At 40.3% G+C, this 14,843-nt stretch overlaps 1 protein-coding gene across 2 annotated transcripts in view; it reads right to left on the minus strand.

Annotated features, from left to right (window-relative positions):
* PTPN1 (protein tyrosine phosphatase non-receptor type 1) overlaps positions 1-14,843 on the minus strand; it is a 57,887-nt gene that overhangs the window by 42,763 nt on the left and 281 nt on the right. The gene's annotated exons all lie outside the window — the stretch shown is intronic.

Here is a 14,843-nt window from a genome sequence, read left to right on the forward strand (position 1 = left end):
AAAGAAGCTCACTGAATAAAAAGTATGGAGTACATCCACCTCCAGAAACATCTTACTTAAGAATGCAAACAAAAACAAAAGGGTAAAAATATAGGCAAAAAAAAAAAAAAAAGTGCTTAGACATGTTAAATTAAAGACCACCGGGCACACAACAGTGTCCGTGGATGATTAACTATTAAGCCTGCACATAAGCGCAGTAGCATATTTTGCTAGAAGTGGGGATGGGAGCACTGTGTATTTAATGGCAGATTCAAAGCCTAGAGAACCAAAAGCACAGGAATTTACATATATAAAGTCTCTAATATGGAGAATGCACACTGTAGGGAAGGTTTTACACAATTAAGAGCCCTTACAGGACAGGCAAAAGACCTTAAAATTCTGGAGTTCACACAGCACAGGTATCCTAGTGACACCTGAGAAAATTTGGAATTGTTTGTTTTTTTGGATAACTACTGCTGGAAGCACCACTAATCTAAGTAGCAGTATTATCTTATTTACTGCTATTAAAGCCATCACAACAATGGCACATAAGCCTCTGTGAGCAGCACAAGTGACTCACCTTTGCATAGTCCAGAACATAACAGATGCAGTAGAAAAAACTAAGCAACTTCCTTTCCTGTTGAGTCTGGTTTAATCCTGGAAGGGACCATCTTTTTCTGCCTCTGTACAGAGCACAACATAATGGGTCTCTGGTCCATAAATGATATAATATAATTTAGGTGTAATGCTTTGCATCTAGGAAGCTCAGGTATTCTTTTTGATTAAATACACTCATTCCATAAAAAGATTTTCCTTTGCTCTGCATCCTTCTTGACACACTTTCAAAATACAATTATAAAAATACTAGACTACTCACGTAATAACACTTTCTACAATAATAAGCCAACATGATCTGATGAGGTTCAACAAGGACAAGTTCAGAGTCCTGGACTTAGGACGGAAGAATCCCATGCACCGCTACAGGCTGGGGACCGACTGGCTAAGCAGCAGTTCTGCAGAAAAGGACCTGGGGATTACAGTGGATGAGAAGCTGGATATGAGTCAGCAGTGTGCCCTTGTTGCCAAGAAGGCCAATGGCATATTGGGCTGTATTAGTAGGAGCATTGCCAGCAGATCAAGGGAAGTGATTATTCCTCTCTATTCAGCACTGGTGAGGCCACACCTGGAGTATTGTATCCAGTTTTGCTCCCCCCCCCCCACTACAGAAGGGATGTGGACAAATTGGCGAGAGTCCAGCGGAGGGCAACAAAAATGATTAGGGGGCTGGGGCACATGACTTACAAGGAGAGGCTGATGCACTGGGGTAATTTAGTCTGCAGAAGAGAAGAGTGAGGGGGGATTTGATAGCAGCCTTCAACTACCTGAAGGGGGGTTCCAAAGAGGATGGAGCTAGGCTGTTCTCAGTGGTGGCAGATGACAGAACAAGAAGCAACGGTCTCAAGTTGCCGTGGGTGAAGTCTAGGTTGGATATTAGGAAACACTATTTCAGTAGGAGGGTGGTGAAGCACTGGAATGGGTTACCTAGGGAGGTGATGGAATCTCCATCCTTAGAGGTTTTTAAGGCCTGGCTTGACAAAGCCCTGGCTGGGATGATTTAGTTGGTGTTGGTCCTGCTTTGAGCAGGGGATTGGACTAGATGACCTCCTGAGGTCTCTTCCAATCCTAATATTCTATGATTCTATAACCTAGTATCAGAAAACATTTCAAATCTTAATCTCCCAAAATATTCCAAATCCTCCATATCTAGGGAAAACATGTGGGACTTGCAATACTCTCTTAAAGTTGATAATGTGGGATTACTTCAGACCAGGGACAAGACAGTAAATTCAAAAGCTGAGGTGGCTCTCACAAGGTGCCTTGCCACTCTTATGAGTGGCATGCCAGCTCTGGTGGCTGTGTTGATCTCATCTGTGGCAGCATTAGTTTATTGGTTTGGGGCTTCAGACTTTGCCAACATTTCTGTTGTGGGAAGAAGCATTTGATGAGCCCTCCCCTTCCCCAATCCCTGGAGCCACTGCTACCTCTACCCCCCTTCTGCCTCAGCATGCCACCTCAAGAAAGTAGGCACTAACTGAGAAGACACGTTCTCACTCTTATACAGTATACATACCACATTTCTATGACTTAGCTTTTAGCATCTGAGTTCATGGTTGCAGAGTCTTCAATAACAGCTCTACTAGAGTAGATGATGACTAAGGGCAACCACTGTCACAGGCAAATTCTTTGCTTTATACTACTGGCTGGAAACCACCACCTCTTTGTTCTGACTAGTCCTCTTGACAACACTCACTGACAAAGATGGGGACTCAGCAGTTAAGTAATACTGGCAGAGCACTTGAATCAGAGGGTGCAGCTGCTGGATCACAGCAGATGTTATCCTTCAGGTGCTTACTATGCTTGAAGTTTTATGTTACTTATGAAACAGTATCAATAAGAGAAGCCTTGCGCTGCACTTACGTGATGCTTTTGGAGAAGATCAATATTGCTGATTTAACTAGCACAGTTTTCATCAAGCTCTTCACTACTTCTTTTGAACCTGGCATGCTATCATCACCACTGTCTGACACACGCAAGTAGGCAAATTGCAGCTTATGTGGAAAACTTCCCTTTATCAAAAGTTTAGCAAAGAAATATTGCTCTGTGGTTCAGTCAGCTGTGTAACGGAGGAGAACAAGGATAGTTTATGGAGACCTTCTAGACTAGTGTAGCAGTCACTGAACAACATTTGTACTGGTCAGTTGTAATATTTCCTCCATTTTGAGGAGCTTTTTTAATTGGGAAAAAGGTGCCCATGTTATGCATGTAGTTTTTACGTTTAAGACGCAATTTAGTATTTGTACAATTCTCCCTCCAACTCCCATCCCTCTCCCAACTTCAGCCTCTTGCTATCCCAGTTAATCTAGTGTTTTTGTGTCAAAGGCCATAAGCTAATTTTTCCCTCCACTGGCCTGCACCTTGTGCAATCAGTTACACCTGCCAGAAGTGGGTGTAAAATGCTACCAGTCAGAATGGTAGCAATTTATACCCATTTCACACTAACTTTACACAGGTGTAAATGACTGTGCAGGGCAGTGGAAAAAACAGGCCTCATGTAATAGTGGAATTAAGAAAAATAACCCATATTGGGTCAGATGATCTCGCCAGCAAAAGGAAGTAGAATCTATCTTAGTCAAAAGATTCATTTTAAAAATAGATCTTATCTATTTTCCTTGTGATCACACTTAAAGGTCACACTGTTTATAATACTGGAACCTGTTGCTGTGGAATTACAGGATGATATAAACAAGTAATTTTCATTGAAATGTGTACAAGAAAAAAGGGGTATGAGAACATTACTCTGTATGTCCACCAGTTACTCCTGTTCCACAAAGAATCTGACAAACAGAACAGCTTTTAGTTAATGCTGAGACACATTCTATATTTGGTAAACTAAGCACCTCAGTGGAAATGTGAAGTTCTGAGCTGGAAAGGCAAGAAAATGCATCTGAAAGATCAAGATCAGAAGAGCATTCATTTTTAACCTAATCAACCTAACCATCAACAACTGTGCTTTAAAAATAAGTGAATCCAACAAGGTAGTAAAAAATGGTACATTTTCTGTTTACCAGACATTTGACAGTTTTCTTTCTGCCCTTAGCTGTACCTGTGCAGCTCCATTAACATTATTGGGGCTATGTGGTGAAACCAAGGGCATAATTTCCCTCCAACATTTTTTTGTTTTGTTTTTTAAATTGTGAGAAGATTCAAATTTCCTTACACAATAAGGGAAAAAACACTGAGCTACACGCTTAACCCTGGTTAACTCACTGATGCCCAAGATCAATATCCTTTGAGGTGGGATCTTAACCCTCACTGAACATTTTACCCTCCTGAAGATACCTTTCTTCTTTTGTCTCATGGTTTGTGTTTGCAGTGCATTCACCAGAATCAACAGCTGAGTCAGCTATAGCTTCAGATGGTGGGAGTTGCAGTTGTATGCACAGAAGGAAAACAAAGATACTGCTATAGAAAGGAGGAGACGGTTGCTGCGCAGAGCATGCTGCTTACTGTTTTCCATAGCACTGTCTCTTGAAGGAAAAATGGAAATGGGAAAAAAAGAAAATAAAGAGCTACCTTACTGCCTGGCTCTCCTATTAAAGCAGGAAGCAACCGTGAAGAGACAAGATGATGCCCAAATGTTCCAGAGAGGAGGAATACAATCTTAGTCTGCAAGCATGACAGTCTCTGAAATAAGCTTCATTAATGTAAATACTGAAATATTATTAACAGTACTTACCCAGATAAAGCCACAATAGATTCATCTAAACCAGGTTAAGTTTTCATTAAATCCAGCTCTTAACCCATTTCTCCTCTCCGTCCCCAAAATAAGTCTGTTCAGCTACATATAAGAACTTGTATCTCAGTTTTTCCATTCAAAGGATTAACTCTTTGGAAACTGAACATATATATGCCTTAAACCAGTAATTTCAAAAGACTACTCTTAAAAGGTTAAGATAGCATTTGGTTTACCATAACAGAGTGGATAGGAACAGATGAAAGGTAGTTGGTGAAGAGGCCATAAGCCACTGGTTAAGGTGGAAATGTACTCACATGAACCTCCACATGAGACACAGAACAGTCAGGAGCAATGACAATTTGTCATGGCACTATTTTTTGAGAGTTAAAATCCATTCATTTTTTCAGATATTAAAAAAGTGATCAATCACAGCCAGCTCAGAGGTTCTGTTAACTTTTCCACAAACTCTGATGCCCTTTACCACCTCACTACTCATGAGTGGAAGGGCAATAACTACTCATGGAAATAATTTGGTCAACATTTGATATTTTAGCACATCAGCTTGTATGAGGTGGAAGATGGAACTAACTTCCCCAAAGTTAAAACAAAAAGGCCTCTAATTTAAAAACTTCGTTTGGAAGATCTTGCAATATGCTGTCCAAACAGATCTTTCACTATCTTCTCCCATTCTCCTTCTCAACATGTTAAGATCTGTCATGCCTGTACAAAGAACCTTCTTTTAAGTTAGCTCTCATATTCTTGAATTTCCCTGCTTTCCTGGCATATGCTCAAAGTCAACTGCATCCAATTCTATGATCCCATTTCTTAGCATTAGGTTAATCTTACCAATACTGCTTTATAATTTAGTTTTCATGAAGTATCTCCCATAGTTTAGAAAACCAAATACTCCTGTGAACTTAATGATTTATTGGACAACATATTAATCTATATTGATCTTACTACACAGTCCAGTTAGTTGAAAATGTGGTGACTGTCAGAATGCTTTCTGCACTTCTCATTTTAAATGTGACAAAGAACAGATTGCCAAACTCTCATCTGTCAAAATTAATTTGTAGTAGAGTCAAAGATCTTTAGATGTCAAGAGAGATAGGACTGTGAGGTTATCCTAGCCCTCAAAATTTTTGAATCTCGGATTTCTCTTTTTAAAATCTGAACTAGGTAGTTCATTATGGTGTGGAATCCTTCACCACTGAGAAAGTTAGCTATTTAGTAGTTTTCATTCGCTGTGTGCACTGTATGAAATCTTACTTCTCTCTGTGTTTTCAGCCACTATACATTATGACGTTCAATAGCAAAAATTGAAAATAGTAAGTGGCATACAAACTAGTTCGGTGGTTAACTACTTTATGCACGGTCTCCTCTCCTATCTATAATACTTACTATGTTTGGATTTCTGACAAGTTCAACTTTGCTGCAAAGTTCTATTATCTATGCCTGACTGACCTTGTGTAGCTTTGGTGGGTGGGGATGAGTGTGTGAGAGAGAGAAGGAAAATTAAAATACTTTAAGAAAAAAAATACACAAGTAAGCATGATAATGTCACTGATTTAAAATTATGCATGGTATAGAAGTCTAAAATTATGTTTTATCAAAGTCAGAGATACTTCATCTCATGCTCTGCCTACAAAACTATACCTCAAAGTAGCAAATCAAGCAGAATTTTAGGTGTTTCACATTTAGTAATTAAAAACTTAGATGAACATAACCATTTTGCTTCTCCAAAGCAGTGCAGACTGACCGATGCACATTCACTTTCATCATCTGAGTCAGCTGCCACCAACAAAAGGTTGATTTTCTTTTATTGGCGGTTTGGGTTCTGTAGTTTCCACAGTGGAGTGTTGCTCTTTTAAGACTTCTGAAAGCATGCTCCACACCTCATCCCTCTCAGATTTTGGAAGACACTTCAGATTCTTAAACCTTGGGTCGAGTGCTGTAGCTATTTTTAGAAATCTCACACTGGTACCTTCTTTGAATTTTGAAAAATCTGCTGTGAAAGTGTTCTTAAAACGAACATGTGCTGGGTCATCATCCGAGACTGCTATAACATGAAATATATGGCAGAATGTGGGTAAAACAGAGCAGGAGACATACTATTTTCCCCCTAAGGAGTTCAGTCAAAATGTAATTAATGCATTATTTTTTTTATGAGTATCATCAGCATGAAAGCATGTCCTCTGAAATGGTGGCCAAAGCATGAAGGGGCATATGAATGTTTAGCATATCTGGCATGTAAATACCTTGGAATGCCAGCTACAAAGGTGACATTCCAATGCCTGTTCTCACTTTTAGATGACACTGCAAGTAAGAAGCCGGCAGCCTTATCTCCCGTAAATGTAAACAAACTTGCCTGTCTGAGTGATTGGCTGAACAAGAAGTAGGACTGAGTGGATTTGTAGGCTCTAAAGTTTTAAATTGTTTTCTTTTTGAATGCAGTTATGTAACAAAAAAAAAATCTACATTTTAAAGTTGCACTTTCACGATAAAGAAATTGCATTTCGGTATTTGTATGAGGTGAATTTCAATTGGTTTTCTATTGTTTAACAGTGCAATTAATCATGACTAATTTTTTTTTAACCTTGATTAATTTTGAGTTAATCGCGTGAGTTAACTGTGATTAATCGACAGCCCTAGAGAAAAGCAAAATTTAAAGTGGCAAGATCTCTGATCACACTCCAGAAGGGAGATACACAGTGTTGGGCCAGCCATCATGAAAGGCCTGTTCCTTGTGTCTCACAAATTTAACCCTTGCAGTTTAAGATTTCATAGTTAGTGTAGAATGCTGTTGTTGAAAGAGAATGTGTTCTTAGCTGTCTAAGACTAATGTCATGGAATGTGTAAAACCTGTTACACCTGCCAATGACAAGAATAAGTATATTAAGCCCACTTGAAAAGTGGTCATCTAGTTCCACTGAAACCAATATTTTCATAGCTTGCCTTGTACAAAGATTGTTTCAGACTTCTTGCAGAAAGGCTTTTCAATAAATCATGGACATCCTCTACACCTACAGAAGAGAGCAGAAAGGATATTATTTTTCATCTTCCCCAGCTGTCGAAGAACTGGGTACTTTTTCCTTATTAAACCACAACCATACAAAACAGTCCTTGAACTTGAAGTGAAGCACAGAACTTAACAGACACTTGTATACACATGACAAACTAATCGAGGGCGACAGTGGTCAAGTTGAATTTCAACAGGTTGGTGGTTTAATTTAAAAAACAAAACAAAAAAAACAAAAAAAGGAGATTTTTTCCTGAATTTCTTCTCAAGCTTCACTTACAGATGAGAGAACTGGTTTTATCTTCCAATCCTGGTGATTTTTTTCCCTAAGAACTGCAAACATTTAGGGTAATTGCTGAGCATCTGCTTTCCCGTGACAGGTGTTAGTACACTGCAATTCTCAACAACTATTACATGAACATGTGCCAACAGTTTTATTTTGAAAATAATGAAGTTTTACATTTATAATTATATAAATATGCACATTTAAAATGTTTAGAGATACCAAAAGTCTTCGGACAATCACCGTACATGTTTGCTTTTTTATAAGTGTCAGCTTACAGTAATCCCTTTCCTGTGATTTAATATACCAAGAAATAGTCCTTTTAAAATTAGCAACATAAAGTAAAACGTTGGTATTAAAACCAACCCAGGGACATTTCAACTAGCCATTCAAATTATTTTTTAAAAATACTTTTAAAAATAACAGTCATGTGCCAATGTTTATCAGTCTCAATTTTAATAAGATGTAGCCTCCTACTCAGTCCACATTCTCAAACACTTTCACTCAGTACAGAAAGGCTATTCCTCTGACAGACAAAAAGGCCTCTGTCCTGAGAGAAGAAAACTCAGTTGTAAAGCAAGAGATAATGGTCAAAGGAGAAAATCCCTGTATGATGTATGATGTATAACTCCCACTATTATAGCAGCTCAGCATTACAACAGAATGGTGTTAGGGCTCATGATTACTATTTGTAAGTACCTGATATGCCACTCACTTGCAGATTATGCCTATGGCATTATTATTGTCTTGCTAGTATTTTTCTGGCATGAGTAGTAAATGTTCATGTTTTCTTGGCAAACTTAGGATACAGTTCTGTTCCCATTGAAATCCATGGCCAAACTCCCACTGACATCAATGGGAGCAGGATCAAGATCTTACTGAAGAGTTGTTTCTTTCCTTCCCACACAACAGTAATTAGGTCTCAAATCACAGGTGCTTTATAAATCAGTTTCATCATGGATATCTAGTTACTGAGTATAATTCCATTTTACAAGTGGAAAAAACAGGAGGTACGGCTGTTAATTTACTTGCCAAAGGACACGAATTTAGTGGTAAAACTGGTGACAGAACTCAGGTTTCCCAACTTTCAACCCTGTGCCCCCTATCCTCTGGGCCATGCTCTCACCCCACCATGAAAACGACATTTTACTTGTACATAAGAACGGTCATACTAGGTCAGACCAACAGTCCATCTAGCCTAGTATCCGGTCTTTTGACAGCAGCCAGTGCCAGATGCTTCAGAGAGAATGAACAGAACAGGACAATTATCGAATGACCATCCCCGATCGTCCAGTCCGTTACAAATACCCAAGCCTGGTTTGATTTATACGGAGTCCAACATATAAAAGCATTTTGCAACACTTGGACAGTAACAACTTGTAAATTCAGATACTGGATTGCAACTACTATTCCAAATCATACCCACTATTATACACCAAATCAACATTCATACAAAAGTCAGAACTGACACTCCCAGTTAGAGTAGCCACCTAGAAAGAAGCAACAGTTTCTCAACTGAAGTGCCAAGGACTAGAAGCCCCCAGTTGCACCCAACCTCCGGGACAAGACAACTTTGATTTATAATTCATGTTAGTTTCATGTGCAAGCTGGGTCTTAAGATGGAAAATGAAACCTTTTATTTAAGTCACAAACTTCAGTTTAGTTGCCTACAGGGCTTAAAACTAGGTAGGTTAAAGGTTTTAAAGCCTAAGCAGCATATTTTAAAAGGTACACTGTCAATTAAGAAAGTAATCGGTCCAAAAACTTTTGATCTACCATTGATACAACACATACCTAGGATTCCTATTAATGAAGGATTAAGGAAAATATTTCTCTTTCTGCATTTGAGAGCAGGTTGTGTGCAGTCAATTTCACTGTCTCCCCTTTATAACCAGTCTCTTACAGCAAAGGGAGAAAGAAAAGAATGTAAATAAGAAATCATGGAAGTGTGACTGTAAAACCATAAAAAGTAGCATAGGGATTCAGGGGCAGATATAGTACCTGAAACTAATTTTAACTCTTTTTTTCTATTTGTTAGAGTTCAAGCAGGGGTGCCCCTTTTAAAAGTGAACTGCAATGGAAAGACATCAGGCTTTTTGCCTTTTTTGCTTCTTTATTATATGTTTATTTTAGTGGGAGTAACATTTATCTTGTAGTGGGCAAACCTGCCAATATTTGAGTATTTCCTTAGACATAGCTGATAGAGTTATATATTGGGGCCTACAAAAAGTCACCCTGCATTTTGAAGGACTACTCCTTGCAGCAATCCCACTAAAATCTTATCTTGTCTATTTTCTTGGAGAACTGTGATGTTTCACTGTCCATTTACTGTTATGGCTGAGTGTCCCCTTTACACACCATACTCCCTCCCTCAACAGCAAACCTAAACTTTGCTTAGCTTCAGGCTTTTGCTCCTTGTTGGGATATCTTCAGAGGGTGAATTCTCTTCATTCCTATTGATCCTTTTGAAGATATTTATGTACTGAACATGTCATTCACCCATCCATACACCACTTATTTTCTAAATGCATACCTTTGCCACAGTCTCATATTGCAAAGCTCATATTTAAATTTACTGTTTACCCTTGTCCCTAGCTCTTTCTTGAGCTTGCTATTTTTCATGTAGAGGACCCTATTTGTATGCGCGGTGCAAGGCATACTTACATCATTGTAACTGGTCTAGAATGGCTTCTCACTTTATTTAAGTATTTTCTAAGCAAAAGGTTTTTCTTATGACACTGGCATAGAATGAGATTGGGCCCTTTTCCTTGGAAGGATGCCAAAGACAAAACATCTCATGCTCCACAGTTTTTGTGGCAAACACAGTTGGTTAAAGTGTTGAGAGGATTTTTTTGGTCAAGAAAAATTGAGTGTTTTACAAATGTTTTCCCATTTTTGAGCAATCATTTATGGTGAACCAAAGTAGCTCCACTAAGTACTCAACGCTGGGCTGATTATCTCATCATGTTTTGTAATGTTCACACAATATCGAAGTACTTCATTTCAGAAAGATTGTCTTCTTGTGGTTTATTTTTGTTCCTTCGCAATGGTTATATTCTCTCAGCTGAGTGTAGCCCCCTCCTATCCCACTAAAAAGGTGCCTGAGTTTTAGTAGTCACATGGCACCAATGACCAAAGATCTCCTGATCCTGCAGAAGATGACAGATTCCCACTTAGCTTCATCAGCACATAGACAGGGGTCAAATGGCTATTCCCACACCTACAGTGAGAGTGATCCAAGCTAGCCATGTCCGCTACTGCTTTGAGCTCCTTGTAGCATTCATTATCCCTCCCCTATACTAAATGCAACCTGATCAGGCACCTATGTCCAAGAATATGAGCCAATGAGTCTGTTTGTTAATTGCTGTTAAGCTTCATTCAGGGAAATATGAAGTGACATGGTCTACACCCTCCTCCTGGACATTTAGTAGTTAGCTTGATACCACTTAGAGACACTGGGAACTTCTGATAAGGCTAATGACCTGTTAAACCGGAGGAAGAATATCAGGAAAAATGTAACAGTATCCCTCCAGATTGGCAAAGCTACATACACATGTCTCACCACAATGCATTAATCTTTGCATGAAGGATGCTATACACAGGAAAGTTGCATTGACAACCCATTAAAGTAATCCATTCTGCTACAGTCCATACTTTGACTGTCATGAAAGTCCACATGTGAAAGAAAGATGTGCATTCTCCCATCCAAATTAGGTTAGAAAAACATGGCTACTGTTGATATTTGGACACCCAGAAGCAACTTGGGCTCCAAAAAGAGACTTAGGTTACAAAGAAAACTGTATTAAATTGACCTGAAATCTCCTTGTTTTCTTCCAGTTACATTGCTCAGCCTCCAAATATCATCTCAGTGTTTCAGGGGTGAATTGAACCTCGCTAGACTACGTTAGAACAAGTTATTGACCACACTGGCCAGGTGAGATGGAATCTAAGGGTAAAGCTGACTGTTAAGGGATACTGAAACGCTTTTTACTTATCCCTCTAACACCCCCTTAGTGACATTAAAACAGGAGAGAATGACAAATTGCAACTGGTGAAACCCCACAAGACTGCTGTCTCAGCAAAAGAGCCATTGCTCATGACTATACTCCAGGATATTTCAGTAAGAAAGGAGGAGAGCTACTAAAAAAATCGCTTTCTGCTCCTACTGGGGTCTGCAGTCATATCCCCACTAACTCATGGCCAATGGTACCAAAGGCAGACGATAGGCAAAAAGAGTCAGACGACATCCAGCCTTCATCTATATCAGAGTAGAGAACGCTAACAAAAACTATGGTAGTCTCTGCAGCACATACATACCATCACAGGCTGCTTCTTGAGCTATCTAGTGAGGACCCCTGCCTAGCCTGGTTTTGTGGTTCCTCAGCCACAAACACACACTGTTATTCTTCTACCATGTGTACTTTTAATTGACTGTTTGCAAAACAGGACAGGAGTAGCACAGGTCTACAACAGGAGGAGCCTTTCACATCACTTGTCTCTTCCACCTAGCTCACCATCCGAGCTTCCTCTTTACTTCCTGTTCCCACCAATTATATATTGGATTCCTATTACTAAAGTAATTACCTCATTAGCCCAGCCATTACCACCTGGTGTCCATAACTCCCATGGAAACAGGTTCAAGTTGCTACAGCATACAGAAGGCTGCAGATGCAACTGGAGACAGTGACCAGAGTGCTACAGCTAGCACTCTGTCACACATACCTAAGCCCCAAATAACTGAGGTCAGTGGAACACACACACTGCTGGAGTGTTGGTGAGGGGTGACAGACTCACAGCTGTCAACCCCGGAGAGTGAATTCTCTCTTTACCCTTCACAAGGGATACAACTGACATTTGTTGTACAAACATCCCCATGTTGCCCAGCCAACATGCTGCTACTCTGACCTGATACTTAAATTCAATGGACCTGTTGAGACAGCCAGCAAAAGGTGCCAGTTAGTGTTCTTCAGTGACACATGCACAGGAACTAAAACATGACCCACCACTAACTCATTTCACAAAAGTCAAATGGCAATCAGATTGTCTCTTCTGATCACTGCCAACTCAAATTCAGTACACTAAAAGAGCTCAACTTAAAAAGCTATGAACATCCAGAGCATCCTTTTCAAGGCTGTTTCTACACCTGAAATCTAGTAACTGCTTGCAAATACAGTGGCTGTTGCAGCATAATCCTATATTACCTATTGGGTAAGAACTTCAGTTTGATGACGCAAGTTAAAAGTGACGCAGCAGCCACAACTGAATTTCTATATTTCTGCTGTCATAATTCACAACCCTAACATTGACTAATGTATTACAAAGTTGGTCTAAAGTTATTTCCTGAGCACTGGGTCTGTGACACATCAAATGTTTCAAGAACAGGTTAGAAAAAAACCTAATGTCACAGATTCACATGACTTTCAACAGACATCAAGTTTGGAATGCTGCAGGAAGCAAAATACTCAGACCAGTAGTAGATCTTCCCAGAAGTGAACCCAGAACTGCGTGTTTTCACTCTTCATCTCTAATTTTGTGAAGCAAACATCTTTCCCATAGGAGCTCAAAATGTTCCATTAAAGATTTTTCTGCACTCTGCATATTGTAGATGTGAAACAAACTCAATTATGCCACTTCTGTAAAACTCTATGGTGAGAGAAGTTCAGAGTGAATGGGCAGAGGAGCCCGATTTCACATATTGATCCATTCTATAGATCATAGCAACTTGGCAGCATATGAACTAAAACACTGTCAAACACCCATTAAAAGATCTTACAAAACATCAGCTTAAAAAAAAAAAAAAAGAAAATAGAGGCTTGGGAAGAGATAACCCAATCACACACAACATCGCCTTTGTGGAGAAACTAGACAGCAAGATACATTAACAGCAAAAACTTTGTTACTTTATAATAATGCCACCTGATCTCAACATATTAGGAGCTTGAGTTAATCAACCTAGCTGTAAGTGTTCCTTATCCTCTCTCACATCCTGTTTATTTTGGGGATATACTGTCCAGGGAGCTTGTTAAAAATACAGGCAATGTAAATTAGGACTGCACACTCAAAACCCACCACACTACCAGTGAAATAACAAATGTATCTTTTTCTAAAGTCTGCCACTATGAAATTGAAATATTTCTGGGTAAATATAATAGCAAAACAATTTAAAGATATTTTATATAAATACCATTATTGATAAATAACCTCTACCCTGGGCATACCACACAGTTATACACAAATCTATACCTAACCAATTTTACAGCCTTTATATTATTTTTTATTAAAATGATTCAAAAGCCACATACATGCAACAGCCACCCCGCCATCACCCCACTAGGAAAGTGGGCTGGTGTGTGAGTATATGACTTCATACCCCTCAGGGCTTAAGAAGAGGTTAAAAGGCAGAGAAGGGAATTTATTGCCTCTCCTTAGGTGGGGCGGGGTGGTGGTGGTGATGGTACAAGGATGGTTGAGAAAACATGTACCACAAACTCCTTCCCCCATCCACCCTGAGATTGGAGGGGGGAGGGATTATAAGGGTATCAGTTCTCTATTCTGTGCATTGTGGGGGAAAATATATGCATCACTAAGTTCCCCCTCCAGGGCCCCATGCAGGGAGCTGTATTGTAGAGATATATCAATGAAAGCTCACCTTGGGGCTTTATACAGAGGATTGGTTGGGGGCACACCATTCCCCAAGAGCCTTGCAATAGGGTGTGGGTTTTGGGTGAGGCGGAGAAGGACAAGTTTCCTTCCAGCCCAGTGCAGAAGGCTGTGCAAGGGTGTGGGAAGGGGCAGAACTAAGGACCGTCACCCAGGAGTCATATATGGAGGTTGGTTTTGGAAAGAACCTGGAAGAAAAGGGAGGGACCGCCCTCCCACAGGGCCCTCTACAACGGGCTGGCTACTTGCGGGGGAAGAAGATTGCAGCACTCCCCCTAGAGACCCATGACACGGGAAGGAAACTTCCGAGCAGGACGGGGTGGGGGGAGTAGAGCTCGTTCCCCAGAGCCCTACACCGGGCGCAGAGCTTCCCCTCTACAAGAGCCCGAGAAAGTGGGGGGGGGGAAGGGCAGACGTGCACAGGGGGAGAAGGGGACGGAGGTCCCCACAGAGCCCTGAGCAGGACGGTAGTGGGGCAAATAAATGACGGAGCTGGAGGGCAGAGTTGCCCCACCAGGGCCCAGAGCCAGAGGCTATGAAGGGAACAGCGCTCCCCTCCTCCCCCGCAGTCGGGGCCCCGGGCCGCACGGACGGTCAGGGGGCCA

Source organism: Terrapene carolina, unplaced genomic scaffold (genome assembly GCF_002925995.2).
Source record: "Terrapene carolina triunguis isolate 2854851 unplaced genomic scaffold, T_m_triunguis-2.0 Scaffold130, whole genome shotgun sequence".
Taxonomy (NCBI): Eukaryota; Metazoa; Chordata; order Testudines; family Emydidae; genus Terrapene; species Terrapene triunguis.